Source organism: Mustela erminea, chromosome 6 (assembly GCF_009829155.1).
Source record: "Mustela erminea isolate mMusErm1 chromosome 6, mMusErm1.Pri, whole genome shotgun sequence".
NCBI lineage: Eukaryota > Metazoa > Chordata > Mammalia > Carnivora > Mustelidae > Mustela > Mustela erminea.
The window spans coordinates 52,427,420-52,445,797 of record NC_045619.1 but is presented as its reverse complement, the minus strand read 5'-3'; the positions used below and the strand labels follow the sequence as shown (position 1 = coordinate 52,445,797).

General features: G+C 42.8%; 1 protein-coding gene across 1 annotated transcript in view; it reads right to left on the bottom strand.

Moving 5' to 3' along the window:
- Positions 1-7,347, bottom strand: part of RIMKLB (ribosomal modification protein rimK like family member B) — an 80,594-nt gene extending 73,247 nt beyond the window's left edge. The window contains exon 1 of the mRNA XM_032347185.1: positions 7,325-7,347. The gene's annotated coding sequence lies outside the window, so the exon portion shown is untranslated. The remainder of the gene's footprint in view (positions 1-7,324) is intronic.
- Between the last annotated feature and the right edge of the window lie 11,031 nt (positions 7,348-18,378).

The following is an 18,378-nucleotide window of genomic DNA, read 5'->3' as shown; positions in this document are numbered from 1 at the left end:
AATTAATAATGTATGTAACATTGCTCTCCACTAAAAGTAGAAAGTAACAAAAAACAGAATGGGTTTTTCTATTTTTTTAAGATTTTGTCTATTTTAGAGTGTATGTGCACAGGCACTGGGCGGGGCGGGGGGGTCGGGAGAGAGAGAATCCTCAAGCCCACTCCCCCACGGAGAGCAATGTGAGCTCAATCTCATGACCCTGAGATCATGACCCCAGACAAAATCAAGAGTCTGACACCTAACCTACTGAGCCACCCAGATGCCCTGAAAAAAAGCCTAGGATATGGCTCATTTTAAACCAACTGTTATTATACATTTACATTAATGATAATCAAATTTATACTTTATATTTTTGTATGAAGTAATGAGGGAAAAGCAATTATTTTTGGTATTTCCATAATGAAAAGGAAGGCCCAGAAAAGCTTGATTTCCTAGACTCAGTTGTAATCTTTGTACTTTTATGGTTGATATGTTTAGACTCACATCTCCTTTGAGTAGCAATGTATGCTCGAAAGTACTTCTGGGGCACCTGGCTGGCTCAGGGGGTAGAGCATGTAACTCTTTATCTTGGGGTTCTGAGTCTGAGCGCCATGATGGGGTAGAGCTTCCTTTAAAAAGTATTTTAAGGGTGCCTGGGTGGCTCAGTGGGTTAAGCCATTGCCTTCGGCTCAGGTCATGATCTCAGGGTCCTGGGATCAAGTCCCGCATCGGGCTCTCTGCTCAGCAGGGAGCCTGCTTCCCCCTCTCTCTCTCTCTCTGCCTGCCTCTCTGCCTACTTGTGATCATTCTCTGTCAAATAAATAAATAAAATCTTTAAAAAAAAAAAGTATTTTAAGTAGCTTATCTTGGTTTTTAACCACTCATTTTTTTTTTTAAAGATTTTACCCATTTATTTGACAGACAGAGATCACTAGTAGACAGAGAGGCAGGCAGAGAGAGAGAGGAGGAAGCAGGCTCCCTGTGGAGCAGAGAGTCTGACCCCAGGACCCTGAGATCATGACCTGAGCTGAAGGCAGAGGCTTTAACCCACTGAGCCACCCAGGTGCCCCTTAACCACTCATTTTTAACCATTAAATTAACATTCTTCAGCCAGTTCAATCCCTTGAGAAGACATAATTAGCCTAGCATCTCTAGAGTCAGATAAATTTGACTTGAAATCCCAGCTTTATTAGTGGCATGTGATTGCTGTTTCAACACTATAAGCCTTAGCTATCTCATCAACAAAATAAAGATGAAGTAACTCAAACATAACGCAGTACATAGTAAGTGCTCCCAAAATATTAGCTATTGGAGCGGCTGGCTGGCTCAGTGGTAAAACACATGATTCTTGATCTTGGGGTTTTGAGTTTGAGCCCCACATTGGGTGTAGAGATTAAAAATAAAATCTTTGGGGAACTTGGGTGGCTCAGCCAGGTAAGTGGCTGCTTTCAGCTCAGGTCATGATTTCAGTCCTGGGATGGCGTTCGTACTGGGCTCCCTGCTTGTCAGGAAGTCTGATTTTCCCTCTTACTCCACGTGCCCACTCTGTCTCAAAAAAAATAAAATCTTTACAAATAAGCAGATAGGGGTGCCTGGGTGGCTCAGTGGGTTAAGCCTCTGACTTCGGCTCGGGTCATGGTCCCAGGGTCCCGGGATCGAGCCCCGCATGGGGCTCTCCGCTCAGCGGAGAGCCTGCTTCCTCTCTCTCCCCACCTGCCTCTCTGCCTGCTTATGATCTCTGTCTGTCAAATAAATAAATAAAATCTTAAAAAAAAAAAATAAGCAGATAAAGACTATTGAGAGAGAGTGCAAGAGAAAGAGCACAAGTGGGGAGCCGAAGAAGAAGCAGGCTCCCGCTGATCAGGAAGCCCACCTTGGGGCTTGATTCCCGGACCCTGAGATCATGACCTCAGCAGAAGGTAAATGCTGAACTGACTAAGCCACGCTGGTGCCCCAAGAAACACTTCTAAAAGTTCCTGGGTGGAAGGCACATAAAATTCAACGAGTGGGCACCCGGGTGACTCAGTCCTTAAGCATCTTTCTGCTCAGGTCATGATCTCAGAGTTCTGGGATCAAGCCCCGCATCGGGCTCCCTGCTCAGCAGGAAGCCTGCTTCTCCCTCTTCCACTCCCCCTCCTTGTGTTCCCTCTCTCCATGTCAAAATAAATAAATAAATAAATAAATAAATCTTTTTAAAAAACAAAAAGAAAATTCAACGAGTTCATGAAAACTAAAAAATCTCCCCTAACAAAGTTGTCCAGGTCCAACCAACTCCCTCTCTCTGGACTTGTGTTGCACTGGTGTATCTCTACATCAGGCAGAAAAACAGAACTCATATATTATTACCTAAAATGCACATCAAACAAAAAACTCTTTAAGTACCCCCATAGACACCATCTGGTGCAAATCCTTCCCTCCCGGCTTTAGACAAGAAAACAAGCTGGGATTTGACCAAAATTAAAGTCCTCAAAGTAGTAAAAAGGAGAATTGTAAACAGGCATGAATCCAGGATTGTATTCAGTACCTCAAATAGTGTTCTTTAGGCTGTTAGCTAAGTGATTACTGTAAAATTCTTATTGGTGGAGAAAAGTGGGTGTCACATCAGAACCTACACTCGCAAATAAGGAATGGTGGCAGCAGCTGCGTTGATCTAGCTCTCCCCACTGCTTCCTCTCCCAGAACCAGCCGGCTAGAACCAGCCCGACAACAACAGTCTTCACAGTTAGCATAGCTAAATACTGATCTAGCCTTTCCCCACCCACATCCCTCCTCCTTTTCCGCCACTCCATTTCTACACATTAAACTGAGCGTCTAACTATGCTAAGAAAATGCCAGTGCCAGACACAAAGGAGGATGGGGGCGGGGGAGGCAGTGAACACCGTACATTTGCTGAATCAGAAGAAAAGGGTGTAAAGAAAGATAAGACTTAAAAAGAGTAATGTAGGTTTCCCTCTCCTTTTTTAATTGTATCTGGTTGTTAGGAATATTTCTTTTTCTCTATTACACAGGAATAACCTGGAATGCTTGTTTAAAATGCAGATTCCTTGGCCTTCACCTCTGACCTTTTGACTCAGCCTGTGTATCCACATTGTTTTTTAAAGATTTTGTTTACTTGAGAGAAAGAGAGGTGAGACAGAAAGAGAGGAGAAACAGAGGGAGAAGCAGACTCCCCGATGAGCGGGAAGCCAGATTCGGGACTTGATCCTGTGACTCCAGGATCGCCACCAGAGCCCAAGGTAGTCACTTAAGCAGTCGCTTAACCAACTGAGCTACCCAGGTGCCCTGCGTATCTGCATTTTGAGACAAACTCAAAACTTACAGAATCAGCCATGACTGTATTTTTAATTCGCATCCTAAGTAATTCTTAGACACAGGAAAGTTTGAGATTAATGTCTTAAAGAGAAAAATAACCATTTGTAAAATGTTATTTAAAGCCATCAACATTTATTAACTCATTTTAGCTTCAGACAACTTGGTAAGGTTAAGCTTAGATTGTGAGTCCCCTCTGACAGAGAAAAGTGAGGCAAGGAGATTAAATCATTGGTGGTAATTTCCTAGTCTCTTGTTCCCTCTTTACTGGAGTATCTTAAAAGTTTATCAATCCGGGAGCGCCTGGCTGTCTCATTTGGTAGAACACGTGACTCTTGATCTTGGGATTGAGTTTAAGCCCCATGTTCGGGGTAGTCCATGCGTGGGGCGGGTGTGGTAACTGGGTCGTAGGCATTAAGGAAGGAACATGATGTAATGAGTACTGGGTGTTATATGCAACTGATGAATCACTAAATTCTACCTTTGAAACTAATACAGTATATGTTAACTACATTGAATTTAAATAATTTTTAAAGATTTATGTATTTATTTATTTAACAGAGAAAGATCACAAGTAGGCAGAGAGGCAGGCAGAGAGAGCAAGGCAGGCAGAGAGAGAGCGGGAAGCAAGTTCCCTGCTGAGCAAAAAGCCCGATGTAGGGCTCGATCCCAGGACCCTGAGATCATGACCTGAGCTGAAGGCAGAGGCTTTAACCCACTGAGCCACCCAGGCACCCCAATAATTTTTTAATCTAAAAAAATTTTTTTTAAAGTTTATCAATCTGGGAAGAGTAACAGAAACCTTAAATGAATTAGTAGACACTTCAACCACAGAAATGCTGATGATTATTTTTTTTAAAGGTTTTATTTGGGGCACCTAGGTGGCTCATTAGGTGGAATGTCTGCCTTCAGCTCAGGTCATCATTCTGGAGCCCTGGGATCAAGTCCCAGGTGGGGCTCGCTGCTCGGCGGGGACACTTGCTTCTTTCTCTGCACCTCCCCTGCTTGTTCTCGCTCTCTCTCTCTCAAATAAGTAACTTCTTTTTTAAAACAAGATTATTTATTTATTTATTTATTTATTTCACAGAGAGAGAGACAGACAGACAGACACAGAGAGGGAACAAAAGCTGGAAGAGTGGGACAGGGGAAAGCAGGCTTCCCACCAAGCAGGGCACCCGATGTGGGGCTCAGTCCCAGGACCCTGGGATCACGACCCAAGCCAAAGGCAGACCCTTAAACACTGAGCCATTTTTTTTAAAACATTTTATTTATTTATTTACAGAGAGATCACAAGTAGCAGAGAGGCAGGCGGAGAGAGAGGTAGAAGCAGGCTCCCTGCTGAGCAGATGCCCATGTGGGGCTACATCCCAGGACCCTGAGATCATGACCTGAACCGAAGGCAGAGGCTTAACCCACTGAGCCACCCAGGCGCCCCTTAATAGCATTAAAAAACAAAAAAGATTTATTAATTTTAGAGAATGTGAGCAGGAGCAGGGGGAGGGCAAAGGGAGAGAGAGTATCTCAAGCCAACTTCAGTGTTGAGCACAGGGCCTGATGTGGGTCTCCATCTCACAACCCTCAGATCAGGACCTGAGCTGAAATCAAGTGTTGGAGGCCTAACCAACTGAGCTACCCAGGGACCCCTGGGTTTTATATATAAAACAGTATTTTATATTTTAAAATGTATATTTTAAAAGATTTTATTTATTTGACACAGAGAGAGAGAGAGAGAGCACAAGCAGGCAGAGTGGCAGGCAGAGGCAGAGAGAGAAGCAGGCTCCCCGCTGAGCCTGGACCCCCCCCCAACAGGGGACTCAATTCCAGGACTCTGGGATCATGACCTGAGCCACCCAGGCATCCTGAAAGACTGTTTTTTTGTTTGTTTGTTTTTAAGATTTTATTTATTTATTTATTTGACAGGCAGAGATCACAAGTAGGCAGAGAGAAGCAGGCAGAGGGAGGAGGAAGCCGGCTCCCCGCTGAGCAGAGAGCCTGATGCAGGGTTCCATCCCAGGACCCTCCTGGGTCATGGGTCATGAAACCCGAGCTGAAGGCAGAGGCTTTAACCCACTGAGCCACCCAGGCGCCTCCTGAAAAACTGTTATTTAAACCACACAAGGGCTATGCGGACCTTTCACAATTTATCTCACTATCAGTGCCACAAATTATTAATATTTACATATTAAATAAGAATTCTAGAAGCAGCGCACAGTATCTTGTACCAGGTCCCTTTTTCCTGTCCTCCTGCTTTCTTCCTACCCCGTGCCCAGCCCTCGGTGGCCACCGCCCCTCCCCCACCCCGTTGGCGTGATGATTTCATCTGTTAGATGTGGCTGTTTTGCGTTGCATCGTGTGCTGCCCCTGCCCGTCCTCAGTCCCTGTGCGCGCGCCTTCTGCAATGTATGCCCCTTGCCCCTCCCCCCACACTAATAATTTATATATATAAGTATCTATATGACGCTCCTTAAAAACATCCCAACCAAAACCAAACAAAAACATCCTCACGACTCCCTAGGGGGGGAAAAAAAAAGAATTCTAGAAGCATTCTAATGATCTAGCACCACCATGACTGTTCCGGTCAGCTTTGCTGTCTTCTGCACATTAAAAAAGTTAAACTGTGAAGCCCTGTTCATGAGTATAAATTCATTTGTTCTCCTCAGTGCAAAGAAACAGAGCAATTTGGGCAGGGGGATGAAGTAACTGGGTAGACATTAAGGAGGACAGGTGATGTAATGAGCAATGGGTATTATATAAGACAGATGAATCCCTGACCTCTACCTCAGAAACCAATACTACTTTATGTTAACTGAATTTAAATAAAAAGAAACAGCAGTATCTATTCTGTCCAGATTCATTTTATTTTATAATCAGATTTATTCACAGAGGGAAGAAGGGCAGAGGAGAGGGACAGAGAGAATCCCAAGCAGACACTTACACTGCCCCCTGCTGGGCACGGAGCCCCTATGCAGGTAGGGTTCAATCCGATGACCCTAAGATCAGAACCTGAGCTGAACAGATGCCTAACCAACTGAATCACCCAGGTGCCCCTTTTATTTTGTTCTTAGATCACTTCTGTTTTCTTGGCTTTCAAATCCCAGATTGATTGTTGAGTTAATTTTTTTTAACTTTTATTCTTTTTATTTTTTGAGTTATTTTCATATTATTATTTTAAGATTCATTTATTTGACAGAAGGCGAACAAGAATGGGGAGTAGAAGAGGGAGAAGCAGGCTCCCCACTGAGCAGGGGGCCTGATGTGGGACTTGATCCTAGAACCCTGAGATCAAGACCAGAGCTGAAGGTGGCCTCTTAACCAAATGAGCCACCCAAGTGCCCCTGAGTTAGTTCTAACTCTTCCTTGCTTTTTTAGTTAGCCTTACTTCCATCAACTCTACCTGAATTCCCAAACTCTTTGATTTTCCTTCTCTCTCTCAGTGCTTTGGAATTTTTATCCTAAGAGCACAATATAAAGTCAGAAGAGACAAAAAAGAGAGAAAGAAATCCATGTTGGGTGGCACAATGGAATTACCAGACAAATCTCTAATACACAGGTTGTAATCCTTCTTGCTTGTTTCCCAGAACTTTTCTGGACAGCCAGAATAGACAACCTAGACTAAAACAGAGGATCTATAATAGTGACTCGCTTAGTAAAGAAACGAATGAAAACATAGGAATGAGAAAATTACCAGAAAAATACTTGAAATATGTATAGTTTATAATTATCTGTACCCAGACTCATAAACCTAAAATGTCTAAAGATTATGGAACATGCTCAGAGCTTTTAGGGAAGCTTTTAGAGCTTTTAAACTTTGTAATAACCCTACTGGATTTCAGTGTTTTCTTTTACAAGTGAGCAAACTGAGGAACAGAGAGGCCAAATAACTTTTCCAAACTCACACAGCTTTAAGTGACATAACCATAGCTAGAGTCCAAGCATCAAACTACATACTCTTAACCATTTCTTCTAATCCCTCCAAAGGCTATAAAACTGGTTTTCTCTGCGGTCCCCCCCTTCTTAGTACAGCAGCCCCCCTTACCCGTGGTTTTGCATTCTGTGGTTTCAGTTACCCACAGTCAACCAAGGTCAGGAAGCAGATGATCCTCCTCAACAGCAGCTTAACTCAATGTCACAATGTCATTCATCTCACTTCATCTCATCACACAGGCATTGTGTCATCTCACAGCATCACAAGAAGAGGGAGTTCGGCACAAGATATTTGAAATCACATTCATGTAACTTTTTTACAGTAAATTATTTTAATTGTTCTCTTTTATTATTTTATCACTAATCTCATACTATACACAATTTATAAATTAAACTTTATCACAGGTGTGTATGTATAGAAAAAAACATAAGTCTTGATACTATCTGTGGTTTCGGGGCCCCACTGGGGGTCTTAGAACATATCTCCGGTGGCTAAGTGGGGGATAAGTGTATATAAAGTTTTATTCAGGTATCAATGCCTGCGGTTTGGGCTTATGTCTTCAGTATCATATAGAGAATGTTTGCAAATACATGTATCAGAATTTGTCACAAAGGATCTAAGAGTCCATTAGCCAAGCATACCTATAAAGACTGAACAAAAATTACTAATACCTGTTATTGCCTGGGTGGTTTAGTCCTTAAGTGCCAGAGGGCTCAGGTCCTGATTCCTGGGATCAAGCCCCATATCAGGCTCCCTGCTCAGACGGAAGCCTGCTTCTCCCTCTCCCACTCCCCCTGCTTGTGTTCCCTCTCTAGCTGTGTTTTTCTCTGCAAACAAATCTTAAAAAAAAAAAAGTACTAATCCATTTAAGTCATAAATGAATTTGCTGAAGTCATGAAAGCTTTATCATTAGCTTTTCCTCAATGGTCAAGGATTACTGCCTTACGAGGGACCAGGAAATGTGCTGAGGTTTAAAAAGGGACCCAATGACACACTAGGGCAAAAAGTAGTTAAACCAGAAACTCGGAGGTTAGCAGAGAAACCAGGGTTTGGTGCCTAACAGAGGTTAAAAGTAGGTCAGTGTCCCTGGGAGTCACAGCTGATGTCATCTGAGAAATGTGGTGGGAGAAGTGGAGGTAAAATTTAAGGTGGAAAAGTAGCGAGACTCTTTGAGGGGGAGGGCTGTTAAGCGGGCTGGTGAGGAATTTTGCAGAGCAGAGCTTAAATCAGCCTTTCAGCCTTTCGTAGGCCGATGGCAGAAAACAGCAGACGCACCATTTCCTCCTCCCCCTCCCAGCCTGCCTTCGCCCAGGCCTCATCCCTACCTCCATCACCATCAGACCCCCTCTGCTAGAGACAAAGACGGCAGAGAAAGGAACAAGGAGAAAGACAAGCCTGAAAAATAATTAGTTTGATAAAGGAGAGACAGGTGAGGAAAGAAGTGAAAGAGAGTTTTAATCAAATCCAGGGAACCATGATGGAGAGGAGGAAATAACAAAGGAGAGAGGCAGATTAAAAAAAAAACCAACAACAAAAAACAGTAGGAAGGGAAGGAGGAAAAGATGGCTGAATGAAACAAAAGCCTTATTAATTAATGGGGCAAAGGTAGCAATGGAAATGTAATTATAATAATTTCTAACCTTAAAAAAATGACGTGAGTAAAGAACTGAGAAAGACACTCTAATGATTACGATTTGAAACTAAAAAAATGTAGTTAGTGTTTCGGCAATAAAGCAAAACTGGGACGCTCCCAACTGGAACTCCCCCTCCCCAGCCTGCATCCAAGTTCAAAGTGATGCTGCCTCTGTGTTTATCTGTCTAGGTCTACAAGTTCTTTTGCCAAAGTTAAATATTTCATTAGTTCCTGTTAAATTTTGTCAATAATTGTAGTATTACTTTGGAGGGTGGGGATAGGGCATGTTCCCACAACCCCTGCTTTTGAAATGTCATGCACGTATTATTTTAATCACCACAAAGGTAATTCTCTAATCCTGTTCAATTAAATCTCTCTCTCTCTTTTTTTAAAGATTTTATTTATTATTTGACAGAGAGAGACATAGCAAGAGAGGGAATACAAGCAGGGGGAGTGCGAGAGGGAGAAGCAGGCTTCCCATTGAGCAGGGAGCCTGATTCAGATTCGATCCCAGGACTCTGGGATCATGACCTGAGCTGAAGGCAGACCCTTAAGGACTGAACCACCCAGGCACCCCCCAATTAAGTCTCTGTTCAAAACTATGACATTCCATAATGTCCATCTGCTTTCCTATTTAACAGCAACAACAACATGAACCCTCTTTTTTCTTTTTAAAAACCATTAATGCTCCTGTTTGGATAACTGTTAAGTTTTAAAACATCCCCCAGAGTAACCAAAATATACCTGTAATATTCATGTTTACACAGACCCTGTCTCGAGAGAAATAAGAAAAACTAGGAACCATCTCACCAAGGTGCAGAAGAACTAGGGAAATGTAATGCCTAGATCAGGAAGAATGCTACTTTTCTCTCCCTCCTCTTCTCAAATTCCTATGGAGGGAATGTCTATTGTTTGATCTTCTATTTTCTCATTCCCTCTTTTTCAAATCTTTTTTTTCTCTTGTTGAAACAGATCTCTTTATTTCCAGCTCCTGTTGCCCCCATATTTCCTTCGGACTTTGTTGTGACTTGGCTTAGTCGGCTAGACTTCACTAAACTTTCAGAACTGGAATCAGAACAGTGCATTTGGCAAAAAGTCCGTCACACATACCACACAACCACAAACAAGCACTCTGACTGCAAAATCCTTTCAACAATACATTCCCGTTTCCTGCATTCAGCAGTTCACAGACCCATGATCTGAAATCAGCAACACATGCATTCACATACATTCTGCATGCACAGAGCCTCTGCAGTCAGCTCACAAAGACAAAGTATCTGCAGAAAGGTCTTTGCAGGCAGCAGGCGCCGCCAGTACATTCTCCTCCTCCCCTCTTCCAAGCTCTTCCTCACTGGCTCTTTCTCCCAGCCACCTCCCCCCTGCTCGCTGGCAGAGGCTCCCCTCCTTTTCCTGCAGTTCTGGAAGTCGTAACTGCAGTGCCATCCATCACCCTCCCAACAGGTCCTCGGGCAAAGGAATTGTTTCTTGAAGCTCGATTTTCTCCTGACAGAGAACTTGCTTCACCAAAGAGTCTGTCGGAACAGAATCTTCTTCTGGAACACAAACAACACTGTAGGCTGAGTCCTAGTGACCTAACATTCTAGCGGAGCCTCATTTCGACATGGAGAAAGCAGGGAGGAAAAAAAAACAGAAAAGAGGTTAAGAAGTGGAAAAGAGAAAGCCCTGGTAGAAATTTCAAGAAGGACAACTGGAATAAAAGCAAAAAAAAAAAACAAAACAAAACAAAACAAAAAAAACCAACAACAACAAAAAGCAGACTTAGGAAGATCAGAGGGGAGAGCTGAGGAAGAGAGAAAATGGAGCTGGTGTGAAAGTAAAAGGAGAAACAAAGAACCGAGATAGAATTATGACAGATTAGTTAAAATAGCTTCTCAAACTTTCTGTTACCCAGTAAGTTACTGTGGTAACCCTAGAAGTAGAAGAGATTAGAAAGTTAAAAAGAGAATTGGTGAGGGGCGCTGGGGTGGCTTAGCTGGTTAAGCATTTGACTCTTGATTTTGGCTCCAGATTCCCTCTCTCCCCTTACCCCTCCCCCGCTCTCTCTCTTTAAATTAAAAAAAAAAAAAAATCAGTGATAAAGAAAGACTACTGATGAGATTATATATTTTGAAATTCCCTTAAAAGACAGACACCCATCACATATATCTGACAAAAGGAAGATTCAAACAACCAATGTGAAAGTACTTTAACGATGGTTAGAGAGAAGGTACATTTAAATATCAGTTAAAGGGGCGCCTGGGTGGGTGGCTCAGTGGGTTAAGCCGCTGCCTTCGGCTCAGGTCATGATCTCAGGGTCCTGGGATCGAGGCCCGCATTGGGCTCTCTGCTCGGCAGGGAGCCTGCTTCCCTCTCTCTCTCTCTCTGCCTGCCTCTCCATCTACTTGTGATTTCCCTCTGTCAAATAAATAAATAAAATCTTTAAAAAAAAATAAATATCAGTTAAAACATGATATTTGTTGCAAATACTGCAGTATTTGAGATATATTAAATATTTATCTGCTGTTTATCTGAAATTCAAATTCATTTGGCTTATCTTATCTACCAATCATATCCTCAGGGGATCTCGACACAAGCTCAGGTCAAGTCTGAGAAACACTGGAACAAAGTAAGAAAGCAGGCATTTAGCAAGACCAAGAGGAAGTGGTTGCAAAGTGTAGATTCCTACCCTCAACACAAACATACGAAATCGCCAAAAGAGTTCCAAGAGTTTTTGACACGAACTGGATAATTTTGATATACTTAAGTTTGATAATTTTCTCAATTCTTCCACAGAGCCCTTCCTAAATCTACATGAAATATGTTAAATTAACTAATAAACAAGGGGATCATTAAACTGAGGCTCTACATAAGAAACCATAATCAATCTATAAATATCTCAAGGTTACAAAATTTAAAGCTAAGGACAGCCAGTCACAAATGGCCAAATCAACTAAATGATGAAGCAATTAATCTCCCTGCTTTTGCCTTTTTTCTCTAAAAGTCTCTCTCAGGGGCACCAGGGAGGTTCAGTCGGTTAAGCAGTCGGTTAACTTCTGCCGTGGTCATGGTCTCAGGGTCCTGAGATCGAGTACCGCGTTGGGCTCCTGGTTCCGCGGTGAGTCGGCTTCTCCCTCTCCCTCTGCTCTTCCCCTCATGTTCTTTCTCTCTCTCTCAAATAAATAAAATCTTTTTAAAAATTATTTAAAATATTTAAAATAATATAATAAATATAAATAATTAAAATTATTTAAAAATTATTTAAAATTTTTAATATGCCTCCATTTATATTTTTAATAGCTCTGGTTATCAAGGAGATCCCTCATAACCCCCAAGGCAAAGAGCAACCCAGTGAGCCAGGTAAATACCCAGTGAGCCCGATAAGTTCACTGCTTTTTCCCTGTGTCTGGACGTTAGGGGTTCATGCCTCTCTGACCTTAGCTCTGTAACTTTTGTGTTATGAGCTTGATTTGAGCATTTCTTTTTCCAGACTGGCTTCAGGAATAAGCCAGAATTAAAGTGGGCCCAGCTCAGTGTTGGCAGAGGTCATCAAGAGAACATGACCTCGCCCAGCTGACAGCCTAGCCGGCCACCAATAATTGGAGGGCCCTCTCCCTCACCCCATCTTTGGAATGTGCATTCTGTTTGCCTTCCCTATTCCCAGAAGCTTCCCCAAGGACACAGCCTTCAGACAGAAACATGGTGTTGATGTGGGAAGCAGAGGCAGAAGAAAATTATTAAATTTGCTTACCTACTGACAAGCCCTTGAAACAGGCGGAGTGACTCTCCTCTAGGGACTCAATTACCCTCACCCTTGAGGCTTTGCTAACCCAAAAGACAATCCTAGCCTGACTGACCCCCTACCCGCAACCAGGATCCTGTAAGTCACTTTAACAATTCCTCAGGCAACTTTATCTCTAAACCTCCAAGATAGTGTCGACAATCATTCCCAAGCATAAGGCCCACTGATAAACATCTAAAGAGAAGTTTTTATTACTGGTAATGAATAACCTTTTCCCCCAGACAATAGCTAGCCCCTCAAGACCCTAGAAACCTTGCTTCCCAAATTCCTTAGAGACTTATATCATCCCTAATCCCCTCCCCCAACTTACAAGTATATAATAGACCTCACGTCCCCAGGGCAGCAGCTCTTCCTGCCCAAGGGTCCTATCCCATGCTTTAATAATCCACCATTTTGCACCAAAAATGTCTCAAGAATTCTTTCTTTGTCATCGGCTACGGACATAAATCAGAGATAAATCTCACCGAACCTCACCTATGTTCTAGAACTTCATCAGTGTTGAGGCTATCTGAACTACAGATGTGACTAAACCCAGGTATGGCCTCTGTATCAACTTTTAAGATTTGGCAGGTAGGTCCACAGATCTACTCATCCTGACGCCCCTTAAGACAAACCTTGTAAGATCTTTTGCTTCTGAATCCTGCCATTTACTCATCTGGAAAAGTCTGCCTTTCCGTCTCTCCTTGTCCACTCCATATAGGTCCAATGGGCAACCCAACAACTGCTGAGCCACCCAGGAAAGCGAAAAAATGGGCCTTGGGAAAGAGGTGTCTACAAGGGAGATCCCACAGTGGCACTGACTTCTAAGTCATCAGGAGAGGTGGCTTCTATGTTTGATGCTTATAGATCACTGTATGAGAATAAGGACACCCTGAAAACGCAGGCTGGTTTGATGTGTTTATTTGATGAACTGTAGAGTATACTGCAGAAAAGGGGGACACATGACCGCTGTGATGGGCTGGCTTCTCCTGTGGACAGCCTAGCCGGCCACCAATATCCAACAAGACACTGAAGCTGGCGTTAGAGCTGGAGGAAGAGCTAAGAGAAGGGCATGAAGGTTTCCACTCTTCTGCTAGCTTTGGGCCTAGCCTAGCTGACAAAGTGGAATAGCGGAATATTCTGGAAACCTCAGTGTGTCATTTTCAAAAGCGGGGGGTGGGGGGGTGGGGGGGTGCAGATTAAGGTCTGACTGCTTGTGACAAAGCCTGATTAGGATGCTAAATGGTAGAATTCCCTGGAAAAGGGATGTGAATGAAGAGGGTGTTGTGATGATTGACAAGGAAAGGAATAAAATGCCCCTTGCTGTCAATGCCCAAAACAAAAGCAATTTTTAAGTAGCAATCATCCCAAAATGCCTAGGGCAAAAATTTAACATTCTTTTGCTGCTGCCTTGAAACTGTAAATCTTATCATGTCTTTGAAATGTAAAGACCTAGGGGTTATCCAAAACTTTGCAGGAGGAGGCTGAAGATAAAAAAGGAGCAAAAAGAGAATTTTTCAGATACAGTCCTTTGTAAGTTCCCTTGACCCTAAAGTACTACACCGTAGCCTCCAAAAGATCACAAATGTCAATAGAAAGCTTTAGCCATGGGAGTGAAATAAAAGTTATCTGTACTGATGTATGTTCTGTATATAATTTTTCTTTACCCTCTAGGGTATTGCCAAAATTGACTTATAAAACAGGCAAGGGTTTTTTGTTTTTGTTTTTTTCAAAACTACTAGAAATAATAAGGGTGGAAGGAAATGACTGCATGAAAAGAATGTAAGGGAAGTAGAATGTGATAGAATTTTTTGAGAGGGTAAAGAAAGATGTGAAGGACATGGTGGCGGGGCAGCGGTTGTTGGGGGGGCTTGTTCTGTTTCGGTAAAGGCGGAAAGAAAGTAATTTTGTCCTAAAATAAAGTTATTGTTCCAAGATGAAAAAAATAATAAGATAGGATAAAGCTGAATGGATACAAAAACTTTTTTTTTTTTAAGATTTTATTTGTTTATTTGACAGAGATCAAAGTAGGAGAGAGGCAGGCAGAGAGAAGAAGGGAAGCAGGCTCCCCGCCCAGCAGGGAGCCCGATGTGGAGATCGATCCCAGGACCCTGAGATCATGAACTGAGCTGAAGGCAGAGACTTAACCCACTAGCCACGCAGGTGCCCCAATACAAAAACTTTTTATTTATTTATTTTATTTAAGAGAGAGACAGAATGAGACAGTGGCAGAGGGAGAAGTAGACTCCCAACTGAGCAGGGACCCTGACTTGGGGCTTGATCCCAGGACCCTGGGATCATGACCTGAGCAGAATGCAGACACTTGACTGACTGGGCCACCCAGGCACCCCTGAATGGATAAAGAAAATTGAGAAAGTTTGTGGGAAAAGAACATTAAAGAATTTTACGTGTAGTCAAGCTAAGATCAGAACGTACTTAAAGTTAAAAAAGAAAAGGACAGTTTTAATATCAAAAGTACACTACTGCATAATTAAAATTTTGCTTCCTTTCTGTTAAGTACATTTTCTTAGATTTTTGGTTTGCTCTTAAATTGTAAACAAAGGTTTTTATTTATCTGAATACATAAAACTTCAATGTAATCTGCCAAAAAAACAAAGATTCTGTGTTTTGTCTTTATCAGGTCTTTGATCACTTATAAAAAAAGGAGTCTTCTCTCAGAAAAACTGGGTTTTCACAACTATGTAATTTTTATTTTATTTACAGTCATCTCTCTATACCCAACATGGGGCTTGATCTCCAATCCCCAAATCATGCTCTATTAACTGAACCAGTCAAGGACCCCTGTCCTAAACATTAATACATTTGAATGATCAACCTGTAAGTCCTGTTGACCCATAATTTTTTTTAGAGAATTTATTTATTTATTTGACAGAGAGAGATCACAAGTAGGCAGAGAGGCAGGCAGAGAGAGAGAGAGAGAGAGAGAGAGAAGCAGACTTCCCGCTGAGCAGAGAGCCCGATGCAGGGCTCCATCCCAGGACCCTGGGATCATGACCTGAGCCAAAGGCAGAGGCTTAACCCACTGAGCCACCCAGGGGCCCCAAGGCCTGTTGCCTCATATGCTCATATGCCAGACTGGGGACCCCATCAAGGCACCCAATACTGTCAAGGTATGGAAGGTGCAAGAAACTCACCATGGATCAAGGGGTTATGCCCCTGAGAACACCAAACCTCATCATGCCTGAGAAAGGAATTATCTCCTGGAATTTGCAATGGGACATCGCACAGGATGGATGAGTTACTTTGCATCCCTAGGTAATGGGGAACTACTCAGTCTCCACTGAGGATCCCATTGTCCTGCTGCAAACCAGAGCTGTAGAAACCGTTAGCTAACATCATGCTTAATAGTGAGATACGAGACAGTTTCCCACTAGGATCATAAACAAGGCAAGGTTATCTCCTCTCATCACTGCTTTCAACATTATTGAAGTCGAGCTATTGCAGTAAAACAAGAACAGCAAAGAGGTGCATGCATTGAGAAAGAAGAAATAAAATTGTCTTTATTTGCATATGACTCAATCATCTATGTAGAAAATGTCGAGGAATTGAACAAAAAAACCCTCCTGGAACTAATAGGGATCATAGCAAGGTTGCAGAATACAGATAATAAAATACTCTTTTTTTTTCATATACCAGTAATGAACAACTGGAATTTGAAATTTAAAAAATACAATTTATGGGGTGCCTGGGTGGCCCAGCAGGTTGGGAATCTACCTTCTGTTTTGGGCTCAGGTCATGAACTCAGGGTCATGAGATGGACCCTGAGCTGGGCTCTTCACTCAATGTGGAATCTGCTTGAGATCCTTTCTCTCTCCCTCTGCCCCTCACCCTGCTCTTGGGCTCTCAAATAAACAAATAAATCTAAAAAATTTAACATTAATGATAACCTGAAAGGAAAAGCCATTTCTTCTCTATTCACAGAAGTTCTGCCAAATGTGTAGGGTTATTTAACTCATTAATCAATTGTCAAATTCCACGTGGGTATCCCACAGTTAAATTCGACACCAGCTACCTGGAGTTAAGGTCAGATTCCACAAGTCAGGGGCTCAGTCCCACCGACGACTCCCATCTATCAACTGACGTCCTGCCTCCAGTACTTCTAACGACTAGAAATCAGGAGTCCATCCTGGAGTTCAATAATTTGCTAGAATGGCTCACAGAAATCAAGGAAGTGCTTTCCTTACTGCCCACTTACTACAATGAGTACAACTCAGGAGCAGCTCAATGATGAGGTCGCGTAAGATAAGGTATGAGGAATGAGTGCACAGAGTGATGAGGGAGCGGAAGGCTGGCTGAACACAGCACAAGCAGATACCCTGCAACCCCCACCCCGCCGGGTGGGACATGTGTGACATTTTCCCAGGAATCTCCCATCGATCTTGATCTTATTGTTAATACCTTCCTAGAGGGGAAAACCACCTTAATTTGACAATGGCGAGGCCTCTGGTATTTTGCACGTATATCCTCTTTAGCATAGGAAATTTCTTTTGAACCCTCCCCTTTCCTTACTCCCCCCAACTCCACTCCTCAAGACCCCGGTGCAGCAGCTCTTTCTACCCACAGATCCTATCCCCGTGCTTTAATAAATCACCATTCCACACCAAAGTCATCCCAAGAATTCCTTCTTGGTTGTGGGCTTCAGACCTCACCCCACCGAACCTCACCTATATTCCAAAACCACCTCAAGAACTTCCATGTTATCCCAGAGTGTGTTCACCCAAAGAGCAGCTCTTCAAATACGGCTGATGGAGATTTCATTACAAAGGGGTAAATGGATTTCATTACATCAAAGGCCAGGAGGAGTTACTGCTTCCCTGGAGGTAGGACTCAAAGTTCCAGCCCTCTAACCACGTGGTTTGTTCCCCTGGCAACCAGCATCCATCCCAAGGCTCTCCATCCTTGAGCCCTGAGCTGGCAACCACCAGTCACCTCATTAGCATAGAAAAAGACACGAATCGATGCCAAGAGTTTTAAGAACTGTATGTGAGGAGTTAAGACTGAATATATATTACTTACGATGTCCCAGCACCAAATAAAACCAATACTTATATACAAATCTGAAAAAACTTAGTATAAAGCTACGGTAATCAAGACAGTGTAGCATTGGCAAAGGAATAGACAAATACATCAAAGTAACAGAACAGAGGACTCAGAAATAGACCCACATAGAGTCAGCTGATCTTTGGCAAAGGAGCAAAGGCTATACAATGGATCAAAGACAGTCCAACATATCATGCTGAACAACTGGACCGCCACATGCAAAAACAACAACAAAAATCCACTAATCTAGAAACAGAACTCACAGGCTTCTCATGATCTCAGGGTTATGAGTTCAAGTCCCGTGTTGAGCATAAAGCTTACTTTTAAAAAAACTAGGCAGAGCACTTTTAGGGCAGTGAACCACTATGATACTCTAATGGTGTTGTCATGACCACAGAACTTAAAACAGAAAAAATGAACCTTAAGGTAAACTCTGGGCTTTGGGTGATAGCGATGTGTTGATGAAGAGTCAGTGATCCGGGTTTAGAATACAGGAGAGGTTCGGCGGGGTGAGGTCCAGAGCTGATGACCAAGAAAGAATTCTTGAGACAACTTTGGTGCAAAATGATGGTTTTACTAAAGCAGGGGGACAGGACCCTTGGGTGGGCAGGAGCTGCTGCCCCAGGGTTTAGCGGGGACTGATTAGATACTTGGGAGTTGGGGGAGGTAAGAAGGGTGGTTCCAAAAGAGCGC